Genomic DNA, 11,086 nt, shown 5'->3' with positions numbered 1-11,086 from the left:
CCATCTCTCTCACACACACCCTGTCCATCTCTCTCACTCACATACCCTGTCCATCTCTCTTACACACACACCCTGTCCATCTCTCTCACACACAAACTGTCCATCTCTCACACACACACCCTGTCCATCTCCCTCACACACACACACCCTGTCCATCTCTCTCACACACACAATCACCCTGTTCATCTCTCTCACACACTCCCTGTCCATAGCTCTCACACACACAATCACCCTGTCCATCTCTCTCACACACACCCTGTCCATCTCTCTCTCACGCACACACCCTGTCCATCTCCCTCACACACACACCCTGTCCATCTGTCTCACACACATAGACCCTGTCCATCTCTCTCACACACACACCCTGTCCATCTCTCTCACACACAAACTGTCCATCTCTCACACACACACCCTGTCCATCGCTCTCACACACACAATCACCCTGTCCATCTCTCTCACACACACAGACCCTGTCCATCTCTCACACACACACACACACCCTGTCCATCTCACTCACACACAGGGCCTCTTTCCATCTCTCACACTTGCACCCTGTCCATCTCTCTCTCTCACACACACACCCTGTCCATCCCTCTCACACACACACACCCTGTCCATCTCTCTCACACACACCCTGTCCATCCCTCTCACACACACTGTCCATCTCTCACATACGCGCCCTGTCCATCTCTCTCACACACACCCTGTCCATCTCTCTCACACTCCCTGTCCATCTCTCGCACACACACCCTGTCCATCTCTCGCACACACACCCAGTCCATCTCTCGCCCACGCACCCTGTCCATCTCTTCCACACACACCCTGTCCTCTCTCTCACACACACCCTGTCCATCTCTCGCACACGCACCCTGTCCATCTCTCGCACACGCACCCTGTCCATCTCTCACACACACACCCTGTCCATCGCTCTCACACAGACCCTGTCCATCTCTCTCACACACACCCTGTCCATCTCTCTCATACACTCACCCTGTCCATCCCTCTCACACACACACACCCTGTCCATCTCTCACACACACACAGACACCCTGTACATCTCTCTGTCACACACACCCTGTCCATCTCTCACACACACACCCTTTCCATCTCACACCCACACACCCTGTCCATCTCTCTCACACACACACCCTGTCCATCTCTCACACACACACCCTGTCCATCTCTCACACACACACCCTGTCCATCTCTCTTACACACACACCCTGTCCATCTCTCTCACACACAAACTGTCCATCTCTCACACGCACATCCTGTCCATCTCTCAGACACACACACACACACACTGCCCATCTCTCTCACACATCCAACCTGTCCATCGCTCTCACACATACACACACTGCCCATCTCTCACACACACACCATGTCCATCTCTCTCACACACAGGGCCTCTTTCCATCTCTCACACTTGCACCCTGTCCATCTCTCTCACACACACAGACACTGTCCATCTCTCTCACACACACCCTGCCAATCTCTCTCTCACACACACCCTGTCCATCTCTCTCTCACGCACACACCCTGTCCATCTCCCTCACACACACACCCTGTCCATCTGTCTCACACACACAGACACTGTCCATCTCTCTCACACACACACCCTGTCCATCTCTCTCACACACCAACTGTCCATCTCACACCCACACACCCTGTCCATCTCTCTCACACACACAGACCCTGTCCATCTCTCACACACACACACACACACCCTGTCCATCTCACTCACACAGAGGGCCTCTTTCCATCTGTCACGCACACACCGTCCATCTCTCTCTCTCACACTCACACTCTGTCCAGCCCTCTCACACACACACACTGTCCATCTCTCTCACACACACCCTGTCCATCTCTCTCACACACCCTGTCCATCTCTCGCACACACACACTGCCCATCTCTCACACACACACCCTGTCCATCTCTCTCTCACACACGCACCCTGTCCATCTCTCTCACACACACCCTGTCCATCTCTCGCACACGCACCCTGTCCATCTCTCGCACACGCACCCTGTCATTCTCTCACACACACACCCTGTTCATCTCTCTCACACACTCACACCCTGTACATCTCTCTCGCACACGCACCCTGTCCATCTCTGTCACACACACCCTGTCCATCTCTCTCTCACACACACACACCCTGTCCATCTCTCTCTCACACACCCTGCCCATCTCTCTCATACACTCACCCTGTCCATCCCTCTCACACACACACACCCTGTCCATCTCTCACACACACAGAGATCCTGTCCATCTCTCTCACACACACCCTGTCCATCTCTCTCACACACACACCCTGTCCATCTCTCTCACACACACCCTGTCCATCTCTCTTACACACACACCCTGTCCATCTCTCTCACACACACCCTGTCCATCTCTCTGACACACAAACTGTCCATCTCTCACGCACACACCCTGTCCATCTTTCTCACACACACACCCTGTCCATCTCTCTCACACACACCCTGTCCATCTCTCACACACACACACCCTGTCCATCTCTCTCACACACACCCTGTCCATCTCTCTCACACACACCCTGTCCATCTCTCTTACACACACACCCTGTCCATCTCTCTCACACACAAACTGTCCATCTCTCACACACACACCCTGTCCATCTCTCTCACACACACACACCCTGTCCATCTCTCTCACACACACCCTGTCCATCTCTCTTACACACACACCCTGTCCATCTCTCTCACACACACCCTGTCCATCTCTCTCACACACACCCTGTCCATGTCTCTGACACACAAACTGTCCATCTCTCACGCACACACCCTGTCCATCTCTCTCACACACACACCCTGTCCATCTCTCTCACACACACCCTGTCCATCTCTCTCACTCACATACCCTGTCCATCTCTCTTACTCACACACCCTGTCCATCTCTCTCACACACAAACTGTCCATCTCTCACACACACACCCTGTCCATCTCCCTCACACACACACACCCTGTCCATCTCTCTCACACACACAATCACCCTGTTCATCTCTCTCACACACTACCTGTCCATAGCTCTCACACACACAATCACCCTGTCCATCTCTCTCACACACACCCTGTCCATCTCTCACTCACGCACACACCCTGTCCATCTCCCTCACACACACACCCTGTCCATCTGTCTCACACACATAGACCCTGTCCATCTCTCTTACACACACACCCTGTCCATCTCTCTCACACACAAACTGTCCATCTCTCACACACACACCCTGTCCATCTCTCTCACACACACACACCCTGTCCATCTCTCTCACACACACCCTGTCCATCTCTCTTACACACACACCCTGTCCATCTCTCTCACACACACCCTGTCCATCTCTCTCACACACACCCTGTCCATCTCTCTGACACACAAACTGTCCATCTCTCACGCACACACCCTGTCCATCTCTCTCACACACACACCCTGTCCATCTCTCTCACACACACCCTGTCCATCTCTCTCACTCACATACCCTGTCCATCTCTCTTACACACACACCCTGTCCATCTCTCTCACACACAAACTGTCCATCTCTCACACACACACCCTGTCCATCTCCCTCACACACACACACCCTGTCCATCTCTCTCACACACACAATCACCCTGTTCATCTCTCTCACACACTCCCTGTCCATAGCTCTCACACACACAATCACCCTGTCCATCTCTCTCACACACACCCTGTCCATCTCTCTCTCACGCACACACCCTGTCCATCTCCCTCACACACACACCCTGTCCATCTGTCTCACACACATAGACCCTGTCCTCTCTCTCACACACACCCTGTCCATCTCTCACACACACACACTGCCCATCTCTCACACACACACCCTGTCCATTTCTCTCTCACACGCACACACTGCCCATCTCTCACACACACACCCTGTCCATCTCTCTCACACACACCCTGTCCATCTCTCGCACACGCACCCTGTCCATCTCTCGCACACGCACCCTGTCCATCTCTCACACACACACCCTGTCCATCGCTCTCACACAGACCCTGTCCATCTCTCTCACACACACCCTGTCCATCTCTCTCATACACTCACCCTGTCCATCCCTCTCACACACACACACCCTGTCCATCTCTCACACACACAGAGATCCTGTCCATCTCTCTCTGATGCACACACCCTGTCCATATCTCTCACACACACCGTGTCCATCTCTCGCACACGCACCCTGTCCATCTCTCACACACGCACCCTGTCCATCTCTCTCACACACACCCTGCCAATCTCTCTCTCACACACACCCTGTCCATCTCTCTCTCACGCACACACCTTGTCCATCTCCCTCACACACACACCCTGTCCATCTGTCTCACACACACAGACACTGTCCATCTCTCTCACACACACACCCTGTCCATCTCTCTCACACACCAACTGTCCATCTCTCACACACACACCCTGTCTATCGCTCTCACACACACAATCACCCTGTCCATCTCTCTCACACACACAGACCCTGTCCATCTCTCACACACACACACACACACCCTGTCCATCTCACTCACACACAGGGCCTCTTTCCATCTCTCACGCACACACCGTCCATCTCTCTCTCTCACACTCACACTCTGTCCAGCCCTCTCACACACACACACTGTCCATCTCTCTCACACACACCCTGTCCATCTCTCTCACACACCCTGTCCATCTCTCGCACACACACACTGCCCATCTCTCACACACACACCCTGTCCATCTCTCTCTCACACACACACACTGCCCATCTCTCACACACACACCCTGTCCATCTCTCTCACACACACCCTGTCCATCTCTCGCACACGCACCCTGTCCATCTCTCACACACGCACCCTGTCCATCTCTCTCACACACAGCCTGTCCATCTCTCGCACACGCACCCTGTCCATCTCTGTCACACACACCCTGTCCATCTCTCTCTCACACACACACACCCTGTCCATCTCTCTCTCACACACCCTGCCCATCTCTCTCATACACTCACCCTGTCCATCCCTCTCACACACACACACCCTGTCCATCTCTCACACACACAGAGATCCTGTCCATCTCTCTCACACACACTCTGTCCATCTCTCTCACACACACACCCTGTCCATCTCTCTCACACACACCCTGTCCATCTCTCTTACACACACACCCTGTCCATCTCTCTCACACACACCCTGTCCATCTCTCTGACACACAAACTGTCCATCTCTCTTACACACACACCCTGTCCATCTCTCTCACACACAAACTGTCCATCTCTCACACACACACCCTGTCCATCTCTCTCACACACACACACCCTGTCCATCTCTCTCACACACACCCTGTCCATCTCTCTCACACACACCCTGTCCATCTCTCTGACACACAAACTGTCCATCTCTCACGCACACACCCTGTCCATCTCTCTCACACACACACCCTGTCCATCTCTCTCACACACACCCTGTCCATCTCTCTCACTCACATACCCTGTCCATCTCTCTTACACACACACCCTGTCCATCTCTCTCACACACAAACTGTCCATCTCTCACACACACACCCTGTCCATCTCCCTCACACACACACACCCTGTCCATCTCCCTCACACACACACCCTGTCCATCTGTCTCACACACATAGACCCTGTCCATCTCTCTCACACACACACCCTGTCCATCTCTCTCACACACAAACTGTCCATCTCTCACACACACACCCTGTCCATCGCTCTCACACACACAATCACCCTGTCCATCTCTCTCACACACACAGACCCTGTCCATCTCTCACACACACACACACACCCTGTCCATCTCACTCACACACAGGGCCTCTTTCCATCTCTCACACTTGCACCCTGTCCATCTCTCTCTCTCACACACACACCCTGTCCATCCCTCTCACACACACACACCCTGTCCATCTCTCTCACACACACCCTGTCCATCCCTCTCACACACACTGTCCATCTCTCACATACGCGCCCTGTCCATCTCTCTCACACACACCCTGTCCATCTCTCTCACACTCCCTGTCCATCTCTCGCGCACACACCCTGTCCATCTCTCGCACACACACCCAGTCCATCTCTCGCCCACGCACCCTGTCCATCTCTTCCACACACACCCTGTCCTCTCTCTCACACACACCCTGTCCATCTCTCACACACACACACTGCCCATCTCTCACACACACACCCTGTCCATCTCTCTCTCACACACACACACTGCCCATCTCTCACACACACACCCTGTCCATCTCTCTCACACACACCCTGTCCATCTCTCGCACACGCACCCTGTCCATCTCTCGCACACGCACCCTGTCCATCTCTCACACACACACCCTGTCCATCGCTCTCACACAGACCCTGTCCATCTCTCTCACACACACCCTGTCCATCTCTCTCATACACTCACCCTGTCCATCCCTCTCACACACACACACCCTGTCCATCTCTCACACACACAGAGATCCTGTCCATCTCTCTCTGATGCACACACCCTGTCCATATCTCTCACACACACCGTGTCCATCTCTCGCACACGCACCCTGTCCATCTCTCACACACGCACCCTGTCCATCTCTCACACACACACACCCTGTACATCTCTCTCTCACACACACCCTGTCCATCTCTCTCACACACCCTGTCCATCTTTCTCACACACACCCTGTCCATTTCTCTCACACACTCACACCCTGTCCATCTCTCTCACACACACCCTGTCCATCGCTCTCACACATACACACACACCCTGTGCATCTCTCACACACACACACCCTGTCCATCTCTCACACACACACACCCTGTCCATTTCTCTCACACACTCACACCCTGTCCATCTCTGTCACACACACCCTGTCCATCGGTCTCACACATACACACACACCCTGTGCATCTCTCACACACACACACCCTGTCCATTTCTCTCACACACTCACACCCTGTCCATCTCTCTCACACACACCCTGTCCATCGCTCTCACACATACACACACACCCTGTGCATCTCTCACACACACACACCCTGTCCATCTCTCGCACACGCACCCTGTCCATCTCTCGCACACGCACCCTATCCATCTCTCACACACGCACCCTGTCCATCTCTCTCACACACACACCCTGTCCATCTCACACACACACACCCTGTCCATCTCTCTCACACACTCACCCTGTCCATCTCTCTCACACACACACCCTGTCCATCTCTCTCATACACACACACCCTGTCCATCTCTCTCACACACACACCCTGTCCATCTCTCTCACACACACACCCTGTCCATCTCTCTCATACACACACACCCTGCCCATCTCTCTCATACACACACACCCTGTCCATCTCTCACACACACAGAGATCCTGTCCATCTCTCTCACACACACTGTCCATCTCTCTCTGATGCACACACCCTGTCCATCTCTCTCACACACACCGTGTCCATCTCTCGCACACGCACCCTGTCCATCTCTCACACACAATCACCCTGTCCATCTCTCTCACACACACAGACCCTGTCCATCTCTCACACACACAGAGATCCTGTCCATCTCTCTCACACACACTGTCCATCTCTCTCTGATGCACACACCCTGTCCATCTCACACACACACACACCCTGTCCATCTCTCTCACACACACAGACCCTGTCCATCTCTCACACACACACACACACCCTGTCCATCTCACTCACACACAGGGCCTTTTTCCATCTCTCACACTTGCACCCTGTCCATCTCTCTCTCTCACACACACACCCTGTCCATCCCTCTCACACACACACACCCTGTCCATCTCTCTCACACACACTGTCCATCTCTCACATACGCGCCCTGTCCATCTCTCTCACACACACCCTGTCCATCTCTCTCACACTCCCTGTCCATCTCTCGCACACACACCCTGTCCATCTCTCGCACACACACCCAGTCCATCTCTCGCACACGCACCCTGTCCATCTCTTACACACACACCCTGTCCTCTCTCTCACACACACCCTGTCCATCTCTCACACACACACACCCTGTCCATCTCACACACACACACCCTGCCCATCTCTCACACACACACCCTGTCCATCTCTCTCTCACACACACACACTGCCCATCTCTCACACACACACCCTGTCCATCTCTCTCACACACACCCTGTCCATCTCTCGCACATGCACCCTGTCCATCTCTCGCACACGCACCCTGTCCATCTCTCACACACGCACCCTGTCCATCTCTGTCATACACTCACCCGGTCCATCCCTCTCTCACAAACACACCCTGTCCATCTCTCTCACACACACACCCTGTCCATCTCTCTCTCACACACCGTGTCCATCTCTCGCACACGCACCCTGTCCATCTCTCTCACACACACATCCTGTTCATCTCTCTCACACACACACACCCTGTACATCTCTCTCTCACACACCCTGTCCATCTTTCTCACACACACCCTGTCCATTTCTCTCACACACTCACACCCTGTCCATCTCTCTCACACACACCCTGTCCATCGCTCTCACACATACACACACACCCTGTGCATCTCTCTCACACACACACCCTGTCCATCTCTCACACACACACACCCTGTCCATTTCTCTCACACACTCACACCCTGTCCATCTCTCTCACACACACCCTGTCCATCGCTCTCACACATACACACACACCCTGTGCATCTCTCACACACACACACCCTGTCCATTTCTCTCACACACTCACACCCTGTCCATCTCTCTCACACACACCCTGTCCATCGCTCTCACACATACACACACACCCTGTGCATCTCTCACACACACACACCCTGTCCATCTCTCACACACACACACCCTGTCCATCTCTCGCACACGCACCCTGTCCATCTCTCGCACACGCACCCTGTCCATCTCTCGCACACACACCCTGTCTATCTCTCACACACACACACCCTGTCCATCTCTCGCACACGCACCCTGTCCATCTCTCGCACACGCACCCTGTCCATCTCTCGCACACGCACCCTGTCCATCTCTCGCACACGCACCCTGTCCATCTCTCGCACACGCACCCGGTCCATCTCTCACACACGCACCCTGTCCATCTCTCTCATACACTCACCCTGTCCATCCCTCTCACACACACACACCCTGTCCATCTCTCACACACACAGAGATCCTGTCCATCTCTCTCACACACACTGTCCATCTCTCTCTGATGCACACACCCTGTCCATATCTCTCACACACACCCTGTCCATCCCTCTCACACACACTGTCCATCTCTCACATACGCGCCCTGTCCATCTCTCTCACACACACCCTGTCCATCTCTCTCACACTCCCTGTCCATCTCTCGCGCACACACCCTGTCCATCTCTCGCACACACACCCAGTCCATCTCTCGCCCACGCACCCTGTCCATCTCTTCCACACACACCCTGTCCTCTCTCTCACACACACCCTGTCCATCTCTCACACACACACACTGCCCATCTCTCACACACACACCCTGTCCATCTCTCTCTCACACACACACACTGCCCATCTCTCACACACACACCCTGTCCATCTCTCTCACACACACCCTGTCCATCTCTCGCACACGCACCCTGTCCATCTCTCGCACACGCACCCTGTCCATCTCTCACACACACACCCTGTCCATCGCTCTCACACAGACCCTGTCCATCTCTCTCACACACACCCTGTCCATCTCTCTCATACACTCACCCTGTCCATCCCTCTCACACACACACACCCTGTCCATCTCTCACACACACAGAGATCCTGTCCATCTCTCTCTGATGCACACACCCTGTCCATATCTCTCACACACACCGTGTCCATTTCTCGCACACGCACCCTGTCCATCTCTCACACACGCACCCTGTCCATCTCTCACACACACACACCCTGTACATCTCTCTCTCACACACACCCTGTCCATCTCTCTCACACACCCTGTCCATCTTTCTCACACACACCCTGTCCATTTCTCTCACACACTCACACCCTGTCCATCTCTCTCACACACACCCTGTCCATCGCTCTCACACATACACACACACCCTGTGCATCTCTCACACACACACACCCTGTCCATCTCTCACACACACACACCCTGTCCATTTCTCTCACACACTCACACCCTGTCCATCTCTCTCACACACACCCTGTCCATCGGTCTCACACATACACACACACCCTGTGCATCTCTCACACACACACACCCTGTCCATTTCTCTCACACACACACCCTGTCCATCTCTCGCACACGCACCCTGTCCATCTCTCGCACACGCACCCTATCCATCTCTCACACACGCACCCTGTCCATCTCTCTCACACACACACCCTGTCCATCTCACACACACACACCCTGTCCATCTCTCTCACACACTCACCCTGTCCATCTCTCTCACACACACACCCTGTCCATCTCTCTCATACACACACACCCTGTCCATCTCTCTCACACACACACCCTGTCCATCTCTCTCACACACACACCCTGTCCATCTCTCTCATACACACACACCCTGCCCATCTCTCTCATACACACACACCCTGTCCATCTCTCACACACACAGAGATCCTGTCCATCTCTCTCACACACACTGTCCATCTCTCTCTGATGCACACACCCTGTCCATCTCTCACACACAATCACCCTGTCCATCTCTCTCACACACACAGACCCTGTCCATCTCTCACACACACAGAGATCCTGTCCATCTCTCTCACACACACTGTCCATCTCTCTCTGATGCACACACCCTGTCCATCTCACACACACACACACCCTGTCCATCTCTCTCACACACACAGACCCTGTCCATCTCTCACACACACACACACACCCTGTCCATCTCACTCACACACAGGGCCTTTTTCCATCTCTCACACTTGCACCCTGTCCATCTCTCTCTCTCACACACACACCCTGTCCATCCCTCTCACACACACACACCCTGTCCATCTCTCTCACACACACTGTCCATCTCTCACATACGCGCCCTGTCCATCTCTCTCACACACACCCTGTCCATCTCTCTCACACTCCCTGTCCATCTCTCGCACACACACCCTGTCCATC

The sequence above is a fragment of the Hypanus sabinus genome, chromosome X1 (genome assembly GCF_030144855.1).
Source record: "Hypanus sabinus isolate sHypSab1 chromosome X1, sHypSab1.hap1, whole genome shotgun sequence".
Taxonomy (NCBI): Eukaryota; Metazoa; Chordata; class Chondrichthyes; order Myliobatiformes; family Dasyatidae; genus Hypanus; species Hypanus sabinus.
Note: the sequence above shows the minus strand (reverse complement) of the source record.